General features: G+C 43.0%; 1 protein-coding gene across 11 annotated transcripts in view; it reads left to right on the forward strand.

The window, feature by feature from the left end:
* The first annotated feature begins 639 nt into the window (after window positions 1-639).
* Window positions 640-15,206, forward strand: part of LOC136843763 (calnexin-like) — a 107,460-nt gene continuing 92,893 nt past the window's right edge. For 2 of the 11 annotated variants that reach the window (XM_067112432.1, XM_067112437.1), the window contains exons 1-2: window positions 738-818; window positions 5,365-5,433. The gene's annotated coding sequence lies outside the window, so the exon portion shown is untranslated. The other 9 variants (XM_067112436.1, XM_067112431.1, XM_067112435.1 and 6 more) reach the window with 9 other exon arrangements.

The following is a 15,206-nucleotide window of genomic DNA, read 5'->3' on the forward strand; positions in this document are numbered from 1 at the left end:
GGCTTTTAGAATTGCGTCAGCCTTCTTTGTTTACCCAGATTGCTTAGCAACTGTTCCTGAGTAATTGTTTCTTTTCAATAAAAGAAATTAAGTATATTTACTTCAATAATTTACTGTGATTATTTTCCCCCAAGTAAGTTATAACAAACATTAGTATTTTATGATGAACACCCGTTTTTATTTTACAACAAGCAATAAACAATTTCAAATTTGGAGCTTCGGTAGACGTCTATGAAAAACTTTCAACGTATACTTAACAAAATAGCCAGAGCATTTACCCGTCTGTTCTTGGTATTAACCCGGGAACTCTACTATTTTTGTAATTAAAATTTACATCAAACACCGCAGAAAATTTGGAGAAAAAGATCCTATTCATTTTCAATACATTTATCTCACCTCATCACATCATATCAAAGAATTTTAAATGACCACATATAGAGAGAAAGCTGCACGACTAATAATCTGCATTAGCTGCTCTGAATATATCGGGCATAACTGGCTATAAACCAAAATGGAAAGACAACGAATAAATAAAATCAACGTAGTTTCAGCATCAGAGTAGCACACTTTCGTTTTCTATGTTAGTCAAGAAAACGGATCTCCTAATCAGCTGTCGTCTGCTAGCCAATCAGCAAGCTTGAAATGGCTAAGACTTTTATAAGCCAATGAAAATCCACTTTGCAGCTGTGACCTGTGCTCGTCAGCCAATAGGGAGGCACCACGCGCTGAAGTGGACTCTGGATTTGTGTTTTGACGCATCCTCCGCATAAATGATTGTCAATTTTGAATTGTACTAGAAGTTTATAGACACACGTTAGGTAAGAAAATCTAATGGAGGAATTGTGAGGGCGTTGCTTCTGTTTACAGTGGAATCCGGGACCAACTGACAGTCGTCCTGTCTGTCGTTGTATACAAAAACAAACCGGCAAAATCAGCAGCAGAAGCCTCCTGTCCTCCGCACCCTTAGTCAGTCAGTCAGTCTTTAGTCTGGACTCGGCAGTCTGTCCAAATTCTGTCGTCTGCTCCTGGTAAGAAAATGGGCCGAGCCTTTCTTTTGTCGGTTTTCATGGCGAACTGCGCCTTGCCTTTATGGCAGACACTGAAATTTAGGGTGGGCCTATAACGTAGTCGCCCCTTGTGAATCCTGGTTCGTCTACGGTGCTGGTTGACTGACTGGCCAGTCAGCCTGTGGTAGGCTAGTCAAAGGTAGCCACTATTACCCTGTTAACAATTTGGGGATTGAAATTACGGTGTTTCCTAGGTAGATACCCGAATGATAATGGCCTGCTTTTTATGGTTGTTCTGTTTTTTATGCCCTTAACCATAGGAAGCCCAGGGCTCTTGGCTCGAATTTTCGGGTGGGGGAGGACGAAAATGGAAATGGACGCTGTAGCCTACATGGCGGAAAGAGCTGGTAGGAACTGAACAAGTTACATACCCAGTGAAAGGAAGGAAGTCCATGCAATATTAATAATCGGTCAGAAAAGTATTTACATGGTAGAGTAGCAGGGCAGTTGCAGGGACATTCTTGCTTAATTTTGGGTGCTGGGGACCACCCTCCTACCTAATGCCACCGAGAATTCTTTGAATTAGAGCACAAAGACCAGGATTGCATCCTAACCTAACCTAGAATAACAGTTCCTATCTGGACTTACCACCTAACCTGACTTAAAGGTGCCATAAAGTAAAGGGTAAAATACAGAGGTGAGTCATAAGGCTCCACTTCCCAAACTTTACCTGACAGAGCACACTGCTTTATGTAATGAGGTTGAAAATTTTATATTTTAGGCTAGCCTAGTGGTAAAACTGAAGACTACTACCATGGTCTGGTTCCAACCAGTCCCCTACCATAAAAATTTACTGCCCTTTGTTCACAGGCTGTTTGTATGCATGTTCGTCTTTCGTTTATGTTATGGTATTCACCATCTTTTATTTAGCCTGTTTTTTTTATATTCGCTCCCAAAGGGCTGGTATTAAACACTGCGAACCATTTTGCGCATAAACTGGTAATTACTGAACCAGAGGGGTGCAGCAGTGGTCTTCAGTTTTACCATTTTAATTTAATACTAGCATTTGATATTTGAGTTTTTTTGTATATTTGTAGGTCTCCGCAACATGCTTCATATGAAATAATTGGCAACAAAAATCCATTGGAGATTTAATGTTACCGTGATTTGTTCATATCTCAACAGTGAATTGTGGGTAAGGAAGGCTAGTGTAATTGGAATGTTTTGTCATTTTCACGAGGAAATGGTGGTCTTTCAACATTGTGGAACCTGATTGGTTCTTTGTTTTATGTTTCATTGGTTCTTTGTTTTTGGTTACAATTCTTGTTTTAAGTGTCATTGGTTCTTTGTTTCAAGTTTCTTTTGTTCTTTGTTTTAAGTTACAATGGTTCTTTGTTTTAAGTTTATTTGGCTTTGTTTTAAATTTAACCAAGAGGGATATAGTTATTCAGATGGTGACAGTAGAAACTTGTGGTAATTCTAAGGAAGAGCTTGGCACTGAGATTTTGTTGAGTAAAGAAATTTTTCAACTGAACAGTATAGAAAGGGGGTTTATGCTGTATGATGCAGTGCAAGTGAGGTAATTTGAGAAATTTGCAGCCTTTTGCTTATATTTTTGTGTCTGAAAGCTCCATGGGGTGCCATGTTTAATACGAACCCTATGGCGATGAGTGTAAAATCAAACAAAAGAATGTAAATTTCTCAAATTATCTCACCATTGCCGCATTATGCACATCATTTTCTGCATTGTTCAGTCAGAAAATTTTATTAATGAATGATATCTCTATACAGAGCTCTTACTTAGGATTACCAAATTGGTGTCAGTTCGTGGTCATGGTTCCTTTGGGTCAGAGGTGTAATTCTTGTAATTTGGCTGATTTGAAATTTTTTTTTTTAAGAGAGTGAACATTGTCATTCATTTTGGTAACACATTAGTGGTTTAAAGATGCAAGAACTCCTGGGATCTTACAGTTATGGGGGCCACAGTGAGAAGAACTGATATGACAAAGATGTATTCTAACATCGTATGATTACCTACTTCTGCAAGTTTTGATTCCGCTTAAGATAAGGTTTATTAAACATTTGGTTGTTTGGTGAGAATTTAATGTAAATCATAATCATGTCCTGGATTTGAAAATATGATTTACCAGTATTTTAGTGTGTGTTTTCAAAATTTCTGTAGTTAATTTCTATACCAAATTAGAAGGCTAGACTTTTTTTAGAGATACTGGAACTCTTTTAGAATATTGTGGGGACATGGAGACTGCTGTTGGAAACCACAGTTTTTGGGTAGGAGATAATACATATGCAATGATGTATTCTAACATTCTCATATATCCTTTTGGAAGTTCTAATGGTGAATTAGGTAAGGTTTATTGAAAGTTTTCAAAGTGACATCATGTAATGTGAAAGACATAGTAACCCCTGTCATTAGCTGGGGCATAGGTAAGAACCACTTGCCCAGACTAAGCTAGGTTAGGTTAGGGTTAGAAATATTCAGAGCACATTAAGACAGGAAAATTATATTTTCAACTCTGGAGTGCAATTTTGGTTTAATGTAGAAATTTACCAAATCACCATCTTTGTCGTCAGCATTACCCATTTCATTTTTATATGGAGTTGCTGTTTCCTGTCAGCCTTCTCCACCTTCCTTTGTCCAGTTCATCCTGACTTCCATCTGAACTTTGGCCTTCCCATTCTTTGCCTTCCACCTCCATGCTCATAACCCTTTTACACAAATAATCTTGTTCTCTTTGCATAACATGACCAAGCCATTATAGTCTTCTTTTCTGAGGGCTGTTTGATACTTCCTCCACCTTAATTGTTCCTCTGATAAATCCTTGTGACTCTACACATCTATTTCAGCATCCTCATCTCTGCCACATCAATTTTCCGGTCTTGAGCCTTCTTTACTGGCTGTGTCTTGGCTCTGTAAACCATCACTGGTATGACTACACTTTTGTAAAACTTTCATACTAATCCTCCTGTCCCACAATACCCTGATGATCTCCTCCAGTTTGAAATTGGAATATAAAATTTAGGCTAAAGGTCAGCTACTGGTATCTACAAAGTCATTCAGCTCTGAAAATGTTGAAACAATTGTTAGGAGAGGGTGGAAAGTAGGGTGGAAGAAAGAGAACATGAATGGATACTCACTCTTTATCTAACTTATCTTTAGACTTCAATCTTCAAGTGCTTGTTTCCGCCTTTCTTGCGTCAGTACCTGATGAACCGATAGGAGGATAAAGCAGGGTATGTGCATGCGTACAAAAATTCGTGTTAGCAAGATACATCTTGAATATTCAGTTAAAAATATGCAGTGGTCAGGCATACCTCCTACAGAATCAGGTGTCATTTTATTCTAATTAGATAAAATAGTAAGTTTTGGCATGTCAGTTCCTTCCTGCATTATTGGTGTGGGCCCTAGTGTTGGAGGACCCTCTGTTTTTATCTTTTATAATAATCAGTTGTGTCTGCTTCTCATGCTCAGTTATATGATAGAGTCTCCTATCTAGGGCTTTAGTGTAAAGAGGCAACATCCTCTACTCCTTTAACAGTTCTTCCCATACAGACACAGTAACGACAAGATATCTTTGAAAGTTCTCATACCCCCTACAGAATCAGGTGTCATTTTATTCTAATTAGATAAAATAGTAAGTTTTGGCATGTCAGTTCCTTCCTGCATTATTGGTGTGGGCCCTAGTGTTGGAGGACCCTCTGTTTTTATCTTTTATAATAATCAGTTGTGTCTGCTTCTCATGCTCAGTTATATGATAGAGTCTCCTATCTAGGGCTTTAGTGTAAAGAGGCAACATCCTCTACTCCTTTAACAGTTCTTCCCATACAGACACAGTAACGACAAGATATCTTTGAAAGTTCTCTGGCATAGGGCACTGTAGCCTCTGCAGCAAATTTCATGCTGTATAGGAGTTTTCCACTGTATCTGTGTATAACTTGCAAAATTAAGTTTCATATAAGTAACGTACCAGGTAATTACATAGCTATAGTTTCAACTCGTGTGGCAGCTTAAATTTTGAAATTTGCTGTAGCACTTCTGTTGATTTAGTGTAGGTGACTAGCCCACCCACTTCTGGGGAGGAATAGGTACAACACAGCTGAGGAATTAAATTTGTTTCTGGCGGTTAATGACCGAACTTCAGTTGTATGAGCAGTATTATTTTGGAATTTCTATCGCTGTATGGCTGTATTGTTCTTCATATTGGTGAAGTATTCTTGCTTTTGGTAGCCTTCACGTTATTTATAGTTAATTTAGGGTTTTTTAAGACCTGTATTTCACTGATTAAGATATTTCACTGACTGTCTGACTCTAGTGCATCTAGTATTTGATTTTTTGCAGGAAAGGCTGTAAGACAAGACTAACGAAGGCCTCTTACGTTTCGCATACTATCTGTGTCAATTGTAGGGGGTGAGTATGTACGATTGAATTGACTTGTATCGAATTTAGGGACTGGGGTGAGAGTAAAGGTGCGTTTACACGATCGAACTATGTTCGACGGACAAAATCGTTACCATATCACAGGAGAAGCAGGATGGCGTCATAAGCGGTGAAAGCGATGGAAGCGGATCTGGCAACAAGCAGTGGTACCAGATGAGGGTGTTTACCACCGTTTCGAATCTGCTCACAGGGCATAGACCGGTGGACAATGTTTGAAGGTGATGTCCGTTGGTAACTCAGGCATTTAATTCAGTGTGTGACGTTTCGATGCTGGGAACACAGACAGTGTCCGGTACACCATTTGGTGCTCGCTTCTGACGTCATCAGCAAGCCTTTTCGCTTTCCACCGCTAGTTGGTAACAATTATATCCGTCGAACATATGTTCGATCGTGTGAACGCACCTCAAGTGGAAGGCATTAAAGACTCATTTAGACAAGCTTGAGAGACACTGGAAAAGAAAGGCATCTGCTAGAACTGAAGCTAGGTCTTTAGTTAGTGTGGAGTGTACACCGAAATTGGGTGTAGCCAATTGCCTGTTTTATCTTCTCCTGTGACTGCCTTTTCTCCCATCACCAGCTCTCCAACTATACCACCTACTCCTTTACCTGGCTCCCATGCCGACCCCAACGCCATTGCCAGTCTTGAAGCCAGATTTGACCAGAAATTCTGTCTAATTGTGAATACTATGGCCCAGTTAGGGGCGTCCGTGAGTCCTGATGGACAAAGTGAGTAAGAAAAGTGACAGTGAAGTGCTAGTGGAGGAGGTGTCTACTTGTCCCACTGATGCTCCTAGACGAAGGTCCTTGTCAGACTCCCCTAAACCTGGGAGGAGGCATACTGGAAATCAAAGGGAGGTTGGTGGGGTTTGCTTACAGGTAGGTGCCCCCCCAGTCGAGCCTGTTGTCTGGTCCCAGGCTTCAGCAGACAGCTGCTGGAAAGGCGTCCAGGTAAAGGATGTGCATCAGTTATCCTCTGGTGCTTCGGATTCCATTCTGGACAGGAGGCGCCGGTGGCACTTTCCTGGTGGGTCTCGACCTTTAAAGAGGAGCTTATCTGCTGTGGATCACTCTTCTCTGTTTCCCTGTAAGCAGTTCAGGGAACCTGAGCGTAGCCCACAGCCTTCACATACGGTAGCCACTGGGACAGTCCAAAACGCTTTTCGCCAGAGCGCCTGTCTAGCCACAGCAGGCGCCAGTCATCATCTTCTAAGCGCCCATTGTATGTAGAGCGCCCATCTGCTTCTCCCAAGTGCTCAGCACCAGTCTCTGAGTGCCCGGTGCCATCTCCAGTTCATTCAGCGCCAGCTGCCAAGCCCCCGGCACCACCTCCTCAGCAGTCTGCTTCATGTTCTCCTGCACCCATGGCGTAGGATCCTTTGCTAGTGTTCATCCAGCGCCAGCTCGATGACATTTTGTGGCTTTTACAGAAGGCGCCTGCAGTAACAAAGGCTTTGGACTTGTCTCCTCTCCCGATTTCGTCGGGTGATGAATTTCTTGACCAGGAACCTTCTCCCACAGCTTATGCAGCTCTCAAATATCTTTTGGTCAGCTTTCCAAATTTCTTCACTCCAGCTACCCCAGCTCCTCTGCATCTACTTTCATGATGAGGAACCAGCCTGAAGAGGGTTCCAGGCTTCCCAAGATGGTTCTCTCCTCCTCTTCAAGGAAAGCCTTAAGTGAGATTGGAATTTGGCTCTCGGAGAAGAGGGAGCAAGGCAAGGCGGTCTTCTGTTCTCTTCCCTCTCGACTTTCATGTAGGAGGTACCTCTTGTACTCCACCGGAGAAGCTCCTTCTTTAGGAGTCACTGCCTCCTCCCAGGGGGACTTCTTTGGCCTGACAGATTTGTCTCGCAGGCAGCTTTCTCGTCGGCGAAAATCATGTTCTCAACCGATCTTGACCATTTAGTGAGGAACATTTTTATATAAGTAACTTACCAAGTAATTACATTGCTACTAGTTTCACTCGCTCGGCAGCTAAAAATCTTGAAATTCGCAGTTTGTGCTATTTTGTTTGGCTAAGAGAGGAACAACTAGCAAAACGATTCGGTTTGTTTCTGCTGGCTATTGGCTGTACACCAGCTTTTAGCAGCAGCTCTGATTTTGGAATTCGTCTTTCCTATTGACTTCTCATCTTGTTTGGTGAAGTATTCTCGCTTTGATAGCCTTTCGGCATTTTTAGATAGACTCAGTTTTTTCCTTTACTGTGACTTTGATTAATTCAACTAATACCTTGTTTACCGATTGACTTTAGTTGACTTGTTTGCCAAATGTCAGACTCAAGTTCAACTAGCTTTAGGTATTGCAGCTATACGTGTTTGACCAAGGAATCTTATGATTCCCATTCTGTCCGCACAGATAGTAGGGGACAAGTTTGTTCAGTAGATTTAAGGTGTAGTGAATGTATAGGCTGGGGCAGTAAGAAGTGGAAGACTTTAAGATCTCATTTAAATAAACTTGCTGGAGATAAAAAGTGGAAAGCGACAGCTAGATGAATTAGTAGGTTTGTAGGTAGTTGGGAATCTCCTGTTGATCATGATATTGATAATGCTAACGTCGAGACTGACGTTCCTATTATTGCTGTTGATCCCATACCCAGTTCTCCTTCTGTGCAGCTTGCTCCTTTACCCAGCTCTCTCACTTCTGAACCCAACTCCATTGCCAGCCTCGAGTGTAAGATTAATAAAAGTTCGAATTGATTTTAGAATCTATTCTTAAGGACAATAAGAGTGATTTGGAGTGCCCAGTAGTGCCAGTGCAGTGTCATTGGAGTGCCCTGATTGCACCTAGTGTTAGTGATATGTTGGTGGAGGAGGTGGTTACCCATCCCGCTGATTCTCCTAGGCAAAGGTCAATGTCATAATCCCCCAAACCTGGGAGGAGTCAAACCAGTAGCCTAAGGGAGGTCGGTGGGGTCTGCCCATGGGTAGTTGCCCCCTTGGTTGGACCTGTTGTTGAATCCCAAGTTGCAGCCAAATGCCACTGGAAAGGCATATCCTTGGATGTGCATCGTCTTTCATCTAGCTCTGATGATTCTTCTCCCAGGCGGCAATGGCATTTTGCAGATGAATCAAGCCCTTTGAAAAGGGGTGCTGTGATGTGTTGCGTTTTCTCCTCCAGTGCCGTGCAAGAAATTCAGAGCCTGTTCGCAGTCCTCTTCTGTTTTGCAGTCATTGGGATAGTCCAGAGCATTTTTCTTCTGTTCCTCCTTTGGTAGAGAGTCAAGAGTGCAGCTTCCAAGCTCTCTTAGTCTAAAATGTCATCTTCTAAGCATCCTCATGCACCTGAGACTACTCTGGCTCATGAGCGCCTGCAGTGTTGGAACCTCCCTTGACTGCCAAACACCTGGTTTGATCCGAGCGCCCGAAATCATCTCAATACTCTCTGGCTCCATCTCGTTCTGCGGTGTCAGAGCGCCCACCTTCTCTCAAGTGTCATAGAGCGCCCGAGCGCCAGCCTTTGCCTGTCCACCCAGTGATTCATGTATCTCTAGCTAAGACGAAGCTCCTACTGGCACCCAAGCTCCCTTTGGCACCTGAACTTCCATTGGTGCCGGAGCGCCCTCTCTCCTCCATTCGCCGCCGTTGCTTTGGCTCCTACTGCTGTTAGTGTTTCTCAAGCTGTTGGACATTCTTCTGTGCCTCAGTCTCCTGCAGTTCAGGCTTTACCCTTTTCCAGCAAGCAGGTGTCCTCTGTGGTAGACTTGTTTCAGAGCAAGCTCGACAGTATTTTGAGCCTGTTAAAGAAGGCTCCATTGACCCCTCAACCTACGGACTAAGCTTTGTCTCCCGTATGCTCGGACAAGGAAGGAGAGGTTATTAATCGAAACGCACGTCCTTCAGCTTATGCATCACTGCTAAGGTATCTTCTACTATCTTCCTGAGTTTCTTTTTGCCTGCAGCTCCGTCTTTACCCGCGACTGCTTTTCTTATGGAGTCACAGCCTTCCGATTCTTCAAGATTGCCCAAGTTAGTGCTTTCTTCTTCTGTTAAGAAAGCCTTCAGTGACATTGTCTAAGAGGAGACAGCTCTTTTATGCCACCAGGGAAGCTCCTTCTCTGGGAGTTTCTGCCTCCTCCCAGGGGCCACTTTCCGGGCTGATAGATTCATCATATAGATCTGCCTTTGTGTCAGCAAAGATTATGTACAGTTTGATGGAATTCTCACATCTTTTCAAAAACTTGTTCAAGGTATTTGAAGCTTTTAGTTTTCTTGATGGGGCAGTGGGCTGTCTAGCCCGTAAGCTTAAGGACTGCACTGTTATTCCTGAAGATAGTGCCTCTGATTGGCTGGGGGTCCTCTCATGTATCAATAAAGGGATCAGGGATGGTTCCCAGGAGTTAGCTTCCCTGTACATGATGGTAGTCCTTAAAAAGAAAGAACTCTGGTGTTCCTACACCTCCAAGAGAGTGGCTCCCTCACAGAAGTTGGCCCTTCTGTTTTCCCCGCTGGATATTCATCACCTGTTGAATGGCCTTCTTGGCCCCAGTGCCTGGGCTTTTGCCCTAAATATCATACATCCATCCATCCACCTGTTCCCGCAGGCTACAGTTCTGGAGATCTCTTCAGACCTTCAGAAGAAGATTACGCAAGATCTTCTTGCCCAATCCTCTAGGCGGCCTAAAGAGATGCCTGCTCATACCTCCAGGACAGTCTCCCCACTGCAGACTCTGCCTTTTCGTGGCAGCAGACAGAGATCTTTCTCTAGATCCCGCTCTTCTGGCAGGCTTCGTCTCCAGAGCCATTAAGAGATCCTCAGCCTGTTCTGTCTCTTGCAAGTGAGAATTTCTTCCGAATGTCTATAGGATCCGGGCTCCCTCTCTTTTGGGAGAATTGGAGAGAGAGGGGGACACCCCTGGATTGTCAATGTACTGAGGGAATGTTATACCATCCCCTTCAAAGAAAAGCCACCTTTAGTCAGCTATCCAATACCCTTGTCAGCTTACTCCAAAGGCTCAAAGAAGTCTTTGTTCCTCTCAGAGGAAGTGTCGTCCCCTCTCAAGAAGGGGGCAATGGAGTTAGTAGAGAACATGAACTCCTTGGGGTTCTGCAGTTGTCTTTTTGTGGTGCCCAAAGCTTCAGGGGGCTGGAGGCCCGTCCTGGACGTCAGCGCATTAAATGTCTTCATACAAAAGGCAAAAATTCAGGATGGAGACAGATCGAACGGTCATGTCATCCATTCGCTGGGGGACTGAGCTGACATCAATAGATATGCAGGACACTTACTTCCACATCCCAGTACATTGGGAATCAAGGAGGTTTCTGAGGTTCGTGTTTGGGAACAAAGCGTTCCAGTTCCACTCTCTGTTTCGGGTTGTCGACGGCACCACAAGTGTTTACCAGAGTTATTTGGGCGATTGGCTACTTGGGCCCAGTCGAAGGAAAAATGTTCAGAGGACCTTCAAAAGACTCTTCTCCTAGCCCAGTAGCTGGGATTGATGATCAACTTCTAGAAGTCCCAGTTAATTCTGTCACAATGGATTCTTTGGGGATGATAATAGACTTGGAGTTTTCAGGTTTCTCCCTTCCCGAAAAGAATGAGAGTCTTGCCTCAAGACAGTAAGCAGATTTCTTTTTCTGGATCAATGCTCCACCAATGAATGGATGAGCCTTCTTGGGACATTATCATCCATAGGACAGTTCATCTTTCTGGGCAGGCTTCATATGAGACCGCTCCAATTTTTCGTAATCATCTGGAACAGGAAAAAATATCCAGACTTGTTCGTGTTCCGAATGACTCCCGAGATAAAGAGGACCTGTGTTGGAGCTTAGAAGGAAGGTTGTGGCAAGGGAAATTCCTCCTGTTGAACCCCAACCTAGACTACTTCTCAGATGCATTGAACCTAGGTTGGGGAGCAAGGAAATTTCAGGGACCTGGTCTCCAGAACAAAGAGATTGACATATAAATGTCAAGGAACTAAAGGAAGTTCATCTGAGGTTACAATTTTTCAAGGAAGTATGCAACAAAATGGTCACAGTGCACTTCCGACAGTACGACTGCCCTGTCATATATCAAAAACCAAGGGGGAACATACTCTTTCTCCCTTTATGAGACGGCAAGATATATTCTGCTTTGTTCAGAACAATTTTGGGTCAAGCATCTTATGCACTTCATTCAAGGGAAGCTCAACGTTCTGGTGGACAATTAAGCTGCCAGAAACAAGGGTTATGCATGAAATGGACTCTGGATCCTCAGGTTTACTGGGACCTATGGAAGTTGTGGGGACTTTGTTCATAGACCTGTTCGCGACTTCCAGGAACCATCATCTCCTCGTTTTGCTTGCCAGTCCCAGATCCTTTAGCATGGGCAACCGATGTCATGCTTCAGGACTGGTCAAACATTCACCTTTTGTTTTCCCCCTTTCAGTATGGTAAGACAGGTGATCAGCAAATTCCAGACTCATCAAAACCTGTCAGTAATCCTAGTTGCTCCTTTTTGGCCAACAAAGGAATGGTTCCTTGACCTTCTCAACCACCTTGGAGACTTTTTGAGGCTGCTACCTTAAAAACCTCATCTGCTAAAACGACCTCACTTCTGGCTCTCTCATCAGGGGCTGTCTGATCTGGCCCTGACAGGCTACAAACTATCAGGAAACTTCTTGGAAAGAAGGGGTTGTCAAGATTGGCTTCACAAGCTATTGCCAAATGCAGGTGACCCTCCTCTGATAGAGTATATCAGGCTAAGTGGACAATTTTTAGAGACTGGTGCAGAAAGCACAGTGTCATCTTCTCGGGCATCTATAGCTGAAATGGCAGACTTTCTGCTATACCTTAAGACTGATAGTTATAGGGCCTTGTTAAGCTCTGTCTTCAGACATAGGGGAGTGGACCTTTCCTCTATCCAGGAGTTATCAGATCTAATTTGATTGTTTGACACCATGAGACAGAAGAGGTGGACATGGTTCTTAAATGGTTGTCTGGGCCTGATTTGAGCCTATGCATTCCATTTCCCCAAGAGATCTAACTAGAAAGACCCTTTTTCTAGTTGCTTTAGCGACTGCAAAACGAATCAGTGAGGTCCATGCAACAGACAAAAGAGTGGGCTTCTCCCACCGTCTCTTTGGGATTTTCTAGCCAAGAACGAGTCCATTTCCAAACCGTGGTCTCATTCCTTTGCAATAACTTTGTCTGAAATTGTAGGCCCAAATGAGGAAGAGAGAGTATTGTCAAGTCCTGTGAGAGCTCTATGGTTTTATCTTCACAACAAATCTGTGGTCCTTCAAATGCTTTATGGTGTTTTGTTAAGAATCCTTCTCGACCACTTTCAAAGAATGGCCTGGCATTCTTCCTTAGAGACCTCATTTCGGAACCACATTCTTCGATTGAAGATGAGGTTTTTCCATTGTGTAAAGTGAAGGCTCATGAAATTAGAGCTGTAGCCACTTCGTTGACGTTCAAGCATTATTGCCTCTCTTCTACATTGCAAGCGACTTTCTGGAAATGTAAGTCAGTCTTTGCAGCGCATTATTTGAAGGAAATTGAAACAGTTTACGATAATTGCAGTACTCTGGGTCCATTTTCGGTGGCTGGCATGGTGTTGGGGGAAGAAGTGCATGAAGCATTCCCTCCTTCTCCTTTATTTGAGGTTATTGAGATTAAAGGGATCCTGGGGGTACAGTGTACCTGAGTGCCCTTCAGTCCTTCTTGGTTGGGCAATGGTTTTAACTTTCTATGGTATTAGGTGATGTTTATTTTATTGTATTTTCTGTACTGTGCCCTGGGCAAGGGTAACATAATTGCCTTTGCCAGCAATTGGAATCATCCTTGCTACAAGGTACCCACTAATATAGTAGGCGAGCCTTGGCCAAACTGCTGTGCCACTATATGATAGGGAGATCGCCAATAGAGGCAGTACCTTCCTGCAGCAGCTCCCTTATCAGGTGAGAAAACAACAGGTATTTTTAATGCCAGAAATCTTTTATATTCTCAAATTCATTACCATTACAGGCAGTCCCTGGTTAACAGCGATCTGGTTTTATGGGGCTTGTTTAGCAACGAAAATCGGCAATTTTTGGCGCCAAAAATTGCCAGTTTCCGCTTATTGGCACTGAAAATTGGCTATTAGTGCCGATAACCGAAGTTTGATGCTTTTCAGCGCCAATAAGTCCTGAAAGTTGACAAAAAAGCGCCGAAAATCGCAGATTTTCTGTCATCTTCACACCCTCAGAATGGGACCCTCACCGATAACCAGAGACTGCCTGTACTAATGTTTTGGGGTAGATTTGTTCATGCATCCTACCTCCTGTCAATATGGGAATCGGCAATTAATTACTTGGTAAGTTACTTATATAAAAAGACATTTTTATGATAAAATAGTTTTATATATACTTACCAAGTAATTACGTGATTGGAGCCCTCCCTCCTCCCCTCACATGAACATTATGGCATCAGCAAATTGAATCCTTTTGCTAGTTGTTCCTTTCTTACCCCGAAAGCGGGTGGGGTTAGTCACCTAACCAAACAAAATAGCACGACCTGCGAGTTTCAAAATTTTTAGCTGCCGAGCGAGTGAAACTACGGTAGTAGCAATGTAATTACTTGGCAAGTGTATATAAAACGTTATCTTATCATAAAAATGTCATTTTTAGAGTCTTCGAAGTTTAAGTTTCTTAGATTGGACAATAGGAGCACTCGCGAAGAAGATCGAGGACTGTTGTCACCTGGTTGTGGACTTTTCCTCAGACTGGCTTGGTGTCCTCTCATTGCGGACAAAGCCATCAGGGACAGTTCCCTTGAACTGGTTGCTTTGTTTTCTCAGGGGGTTCTGAAGAAGAGGGAACTTTGGTGTACATTCACCACCAAGGGGGTCACTGTTACCCAGAAATCAGCCCTCCTTTTGTCACCGTTGGATCGCCATCATCTCTTTCCTCTGGCCACAGTGCGAGAGATGGCGTCAGATCTACAGAAAAAGTCCACCCAAGACCTGGCTCAGTCAGCCAAATGACCTAAGGAGTCGACCTTGTTTGGCACCAAGTCAGTCTCCCCTCTCCAACAGCAGTCCTTTTGTGGCTGTAGATCGAGATTTCAGTCCAGACCTCGATTGAACTTGTGCTTGGTCAGACCAGTTAAGAAGACCTCCACCAAGCCTTTCTCTTGGAAGTGAAGACCCAGTCCTCTGTGTACCTGTGGGAGCCAGACTTCTCCATTTTTGGGAGAATTGGGAAGTCGGAGGCATAGAGCAATGGATATTAAAGGCTCTGAGAGAGGGATACAGGCAGTCCCTGGGTATCAGTAGGGCCGAAAATTGGCAATTTTTAGTTATCGCTACCTCTGTTAGGTATGTATCAGCTCCAATATGATCAGATCATCAGTGCTGGTAAGTGGAAATCAGCACATATTAGCGCTGAAAATCACCAATTTTCATCGCTAGACGAGTGCTGAAAAACCGGACTGCTGATAACCGAGCCTGCCAATAACTGGGGACTGCCTGTACTCCATCCCCTTCAGGGAGAATTCAAACCAAAGTAAATACACCATAAAAAATAAAAGTACAATTAAAAACTATTTAAAAATAATAGAAATATATACAAAATTGAGTAGTAAAAATTTTGAAAACAAGTTTCCCCCACTCACTTGAAGTTTAACATTATTAATATTTACTTATTGTAATTATATATTTTATATAGACTATAATTAGAAATATATTAACTAATTTTCATTACTCTGTAATCATAACTTTAAAAACAAATTAGTTATTCAATAAAAAATTATGTAAATAATTTAGAAATTATTAATTAGGGTGGGAAG

This window comes from Macrobrachium rosenbergii, chromosome 12 (assembly GCF_040412425.1).
Source record: "Macrobrachium rosenbergii isolate ZJJX-2024 chromosome 12, ASM4041242v1, whole genome shotgun sequence".
In the NCBI taxonomy this organism is placed as follows: domain Eukaryota; kingdom Metazoa; phylum Arthropoda; class Malacostraca; order Decapoda; family Palaemonidae; genus Macrobrachium; species Macrobrachium rosenbergii.